We start from the raw sequence: 6091 nt of genomic DNA, 5'->3' as shown, positions 1-6091 counted from the left end.
CATGAGGCCCGGCTGCCTGATAATCAAAGTGATTTTGCATGTGTGTGTTTGATTTCTGCACACAGAGGAAAAACGCTACAGACTGATTGCTGTGAGCTTTGGACTCATATGTATCCTACAAGCTGCTCTCAACATTTCACTGCGTCTTGCTCTCTTCTGCGTCATCTAACATTTTCTCTCTAATTTCATTGAAATTCATCATCTCACATTCACAGTGTTATAAGACCATTAAGTAAAAAAAATTATTTGGATCAAGCAATAACAGGATGGGGCTTTCCATCAGTTTGTTAATTTAGTATGAAATGAATGACTATGTAACCAACTCAGAGTTTGTAATGAGCTGTGATCAATGTAATTTGATCACGGCTCATGTGGACCAGCCATCATTACCAAGTTGCTAAAATGCAGATAAAATCAAACTTTATGATTCAACATCAGACAAAATACAGAAAAATTGACAATCCTGTCTCCTTGAATTTTTTTTACCAATTATGTTGTGGTGTCCACTGCCTGAATTATGTTCACAGATAACATTTGTTTGAGCACTACATTTATGAACCACACTGGAGTCACAGGGAGGTGATCGGGGTGGAGGGAGGAGGAGGTGGGTGCAGAAACTTTTTTGCGACTTATGAGATACATTAATAATAATTTCTTCATCATCAAAACATAATCTGGCATGAATTCCGTTTGGTGTTGCAAAGTAATTTTAAACATGATTTCTATGAGTTGCAAGCATGTATTCATGCTTGTAAAACATAAATACATGCTTGCATAAAACATGTACATGTTTACATGTACATGTATAAAACATGTACAAGTAAACAAGTATCAGCAAAACATCTCTGATCTGCTGAAGAACAAATGCTGCTCTTCTGAAACCTTTCCAGTGGACTTTGAAACATGATGGACATGTGTGAGGGAACAACTTTTCAGTATGGGTTGCTGCCCTGGATATGTGCATGCTTGAGACAGTTTATGTGCATGCTCATTTTAATGTTTAGACTGACAGATGTAGTACATTTTCTAGAGTTAAATCTGAACCGTCTGTGGAAACTATATTACAGCATGATCCATGATATTGTCCACATGATCGGACACGCTCAGCTGCTGCTCATTTAGTTTAAAAATTCAAAACTGAGAATAAGAAAAACATGTGGGCATGAGAAGAACACATATGGGCTGATCACCACTTACTTTTTATTCAGTATGTTTTTAATGCAGCCTGCCAGAACGTCATGTTTAAATTAAGTCCATCTTGTCCTGTCAGTACTTTCTCTGCAGAGTTTTTGTTTTTATTTCCTTATCTCCACAAGTCAATGGTGGATTAGTTGTTGCTTTGTGCACGCAAGATGAAACAGAGATTCAGTTTTAGGAAAATAAGGAAACACTTAATTTACAGGATAAAAGCCAGGCAGCATAAAAAACAGTGTAAGTGATTTATAAATGCACCTGGGGATGTACAGGTAACATGCAATCTCACACTCACTACTGTGTACTGTGGCTGTGTCCTTTTTGTAGATATAGCCTATTTTTTGTTGGTTTTGAACTATTTCAAGCAAGGAAATATGCTGTATTTATATATTATATTTATATTTATTTATTGTAGCTATTGCAACAAGGGGCCAAATCAACACAGTCCCAGACAAAAGTACACCTACAGTACATGTAGTGTATTTAGGTTAGTGTCAAAAGGTGAACTTAACACAAGGGTACTGTAACCTCAGTGTTAACTACAGTAACAAAGGGGAATGTGTAAATATTTCAGCTCAATCAGACAGTTCAGAAGATAAGACACCAGGTACGGATTTTATCAAAAACATTATCAAAAATCTGACTGAAGAGGGAGATGAGTTCAAGAAGCTGAAATTAAATACACCTCTATGACATGAAAACAAAAAGATGCAACAAACAACATCATAAGAAGGTTTTTTTAAAAGTCTGTTATTATTAACAGAGCATTACTCCCAACAAGGATGGGTGTATTTCAGCCTCAGTTTCTATTACATTTCTTCTATTAAGAAATCCTGGGAAGAGAGTAGAAATGACCTGGTGATTATCAACAGTAAAGAAGAACAGGTGTGTATGAGAGTGAAATCTGTGTGAGAGAGACCTGAGAGAAATAGTGTAAAATCACGTTAAAGCAAGGTCACAGAGGTGGAGGGTGGCTGAAACTGGTAATATTTTCATCATCAATTCAATCAATCAATCATTGTTTCTTTCTCTTATTGTAAACAAGACATTTATAGGACAATTCAAAGAGCTCACATGGATTGGACTGACTGACAGAGGGGACATGGAAATGGGTGGATGGGACTTCGCTCAACAGAAGGTTTCATAAATTACTTTTTTCATTTATTAATAGTGTAGTAATTATGCTATTACAGCAATATTGCTGAATAAAACTGTAGTATAATTTATAAATCATCCAGCCACCAGTAGCAGCAACTCCAGTGCTGCCACTGGTGTAGTTGAGTGAGGCAGAAATCCTGAGTTATCTTTGATTTTACTTGGTATGTCTTGTAGAGGTAGAACTAGTTTAGAAGCTAGTTTAGGACCAAATGCAAGACACAGAGTTCAGCAGGTACAGTTCTTAAGATTCAATGACAAATCTGGTGGAGTACAAACAAATCCAACTGAACAGGTAAAGTCCAAACAGAGGAAGTACAAAAACACAAAACTAAATCCAAAAGGCAAAAATCCAAATATCCACAGGAACAGGCAGGGTAAGCAGGAGACAACACAACAGGATAGGAGAGGACACAAGACAGAGCATGACAAGCTACTGAGACAAGGTCCAAACTGGCAGAGCAGTCACAGACAAAACCATAAACAGACAGGAACAAACTCAAGTCATCAAAATACACAAAGGGCAAACAAGTACGCGGACAAAAACAGACATTCAGGCCAAAACCAAAACCAAGCATGCAACAACACCCCACACAGACCAAATCAAAATAAGACAGGAGAAAAGACTAAACAGACAGATACACAGACTAGGATGAATGAAACAGAGCACAGAATACATGAACTACCAAAAAGGACAGAACTCAGGACGGGAGCACAGGGCCAGGACTACGACTAAGACATGAACTGAGACACAGCAAGAACTAAGATAAGAAAACGGGAAATAAAACATAAGCGGTAACAACTGAACTAATGCAGAGCAGAGAAAACACATGACATGGAACAAAAAAACCCATTTTAACAGACTGAAACAAGAATCAGACTTACAATCACAGACCGACTCAGACCAGGAACTTGACAGTTCAGTACAAACTAAGCCTATAGAAGAACTGTTTATTGTGTTGTGTTAAGAGCTCAACAGCCACCTATTTGCAACAGGTTATCACATCAGAAATGTTTCTGTAGCTTTCACAGTCTTTCATAAAATATTTTAACCAGGGAGTAACACACTGCATATCTCTATCACTATATCAATACTCAGCCCAGCTACATCAAAGATGCTTTTACTCAACTCCAAATCCTCCACACCCACATGTTGCATCTTCTGTATTTACTAGGTGTAGAAATGTAAAAAAGGGACATGTACACTAATTTACTGACCATCGACTAGATTGGCCCCTGTGACTGCATGCAGTTCTCCGGCTGTGAATAAAACCCAGGTGATTCCTGATTGTGGTCTTAGGTATCAATGGTTTGCCAGCAGCTAAGAAAATCAGCTTGTGGTGGGCAACCAGACAATCAAAATTACAACTTTGGAGATGCCGGTAGTGTAGGCACATTTGTCCTTGCACAGAGACAATTGTTAGTGTCCTACACTGATTAGTCACAAGAAGATGACTGACCTTTCAGAGTTTGTATTTGTGACTGAATGATTCTTCATGTGCTGCAGCATCTGTCTTTCTACTGCTGCTAGTGTAGACTTTGCGTCACCAGAAATGTACAGTTTTTGCAGTGCCTAACCCACACAAGCTACCTGTCTATAACAATACTAAATAGTGATGTTGGGTTGAGGTTTACTTGCTATGGCTATGTGCTCCTTTGGTTGTGTTTGGTGTGTAAAAACATTTTTGTTGTTTGGTTTCAGCTACTGGAATGCTGGAGAGCCCAACAGCTATATGGGCAAAAATGAAGACTGTGGAGAAATACGTTTCTCTAAAGAGGAAAACAGCTGGAATGATACACCGTGTGAAAACTCAAACTTCTGGATCTGTGAGAAGGTGGTGGTTCTATAACTCAGTATCCAAACCCACCAGACTGGTTATCGGTAACCTGCAGGGAAGGTGGTTCATTGTCATGCATAGACACAAATACATATGGGCATACAAACAGACAAGCTGGTGTGTAAACCTAGATATGACTTTTTGACATGTCAATCTAATAACAGACAAGAAGTCTTTGAACTAACGGTATATGTTCAAAGTAACAGTGTTTGGCCTTTCTAGTTATTTTATATTCTAGCATTCATCTACATACCTAATTGTTATTTGTTTAATCATTTAATGTTCCTCTGATCCTTTAATAGCTTCGATGGTTTTGAATAACATGCGGCATAAGAGAAACAGGTACTGCATCAGCAGGTTTTTAATGTATATGCAAGTGTCTCTTTTGTAAATATGATTGCTGTACTGACTGTTTTGTGTTCAATACCACACACATTGTTATGAATAAATTGGATCCATTTTATGAAAAGGTCAGAACTTTATTTTATAATTAAACAGGACCACCTCACATGCGTCACATGCAGAGGTCGTCTGACAAATACTGTAATACCAGATTTATATTCATGCGTTTCGAGATTACAGCAACACAGAGTATCAGTGTTACATTATAAAATATTACAACAGCCTATCCCATCATGCCATCATGCACAAATATACACATATATATACCTCAACCTCTAGAAACAAGTAACAAGATTATCTCTAAAAGCCTTATTTTTCCTTACTGTTTTCCCTTTCCCTGATTAGATCAGATTTCTCATTTTTTGCCAAATACACTCACCATCCACTTTCTTAGGTACACCCGTTCAATTGCTTGTCAACACAAATAGCTAATCGGCCAATCACATGGCAGAAACTCAATGCATTTAGGCATGTAGATGTGGTCAAGACAACTTGTTGAAATTCAAAGCAAAGGTCATAATTTGGCTTAAACAACATGAAAGCATTGATCCATCCTGCCTTGTATCAACGGTTCAGGCTGCTGGTGGTGATGCAATGGTGTGGGGATATTTTCTTGGCTCACTTTGGGCCCACTAGTACCCTTGAGCATTGTTTAAACACTTCAGCCTACCTGAGTATTGTTGCTGACTATGCCCATCCCTTTATGACCACAGTGTATCCATGTTCTGATGGCTACTTCCAGCAGGATAATGCACCATGTAACAAAGCTCAAATATCTCAAACTGGTTTCTTGAACATGACAATGAGTACTCCAATGGCCTCCCCAGTCACCAGATTTCAATCCAATAGAGCACCTTTGGGATGTGGTGGAGATTCATATCATGGATGTGCAGCTGACAAATCTGCAGCTACTGCATGATGCAATCATGTTAATATGGACCAAAGTCTCTGAGGAATGTTTCCAACACCTTGTTGAAAGTATGCCACAAAGAATTATGAATATTTGCCTCGGGGTTTGAAATGTGTTTGTTTTTATGACTGTTCATTCCAAAATAGTAAATGTAATTCAGCATGAAAAGGCTCAACTTCACAGTTCATTGATACAATGAATAATACTTTATAATAATAATGATACTACTTTGTTTCATAATCAGTAAAGCAGAGCAGTCTGTTTAAAACTGGAAACCTCATAGTTGGCTTATGTAGGGTCATCATCACTAAATAATAGTCATATGTGCAGCTGAAACACCACAGTAAGTGATACATCCCACATATTAACTTTCATAATTTGCCATTTATGCTGTCAGAGGTTCTTGTTTTGGGCCTGTTAGTATCAGATTCCTAACCAGGTGCTTGAGTTTGGTTTAAAACTCTTTGTTAAGGTCGATCTGTAATCATTTCTCTCTGTATGCTTGGCTTTTTAAAGACACTGGCTGGAGTTTTTTCAGTGAGCGATGCCATTGAGTTCCTTTGTTGTTTACAAATAAAAAAAAAAAAAAAAA

The 6091-nt window shown here is 37.8% G+C and overlaps 1 protein-coding gene across 5 annotated transcripts in view; it reads right to left on the bottom strand.

The window, feature by feature from the left end:
• The window catches only part of LOC123980427, a 76791-nt gene that overhangs the window by 46186 nt on the left and 24514 nt on the right, over positions 1-6091 (bottom strand). The window lies entirely within an intron of this gene.

The sequence above is a fragment of the Micropterus dolomieu genome, linkage group LG12 (assembly GCF_021292245.1).
Source record: "Micropterus dolomieu isolate WLL.071019.BEF.003 ecotype Adirondacks linkage group LG12, ASM2129224v1, whole genome shotgun sequence".
Taxonomy (NCBI): Eukaryota; Metazoa; Chordata; class Actinopteri; order Centrarchiformes; family Centrarchidae; genus Micropterus; species Micropterus dolomieu.
The sequence above is the reverse complement of the archived record's forward strand: the minus strand, read 5'-3'. Positions and strand labels throughout refer to the sequence as shown.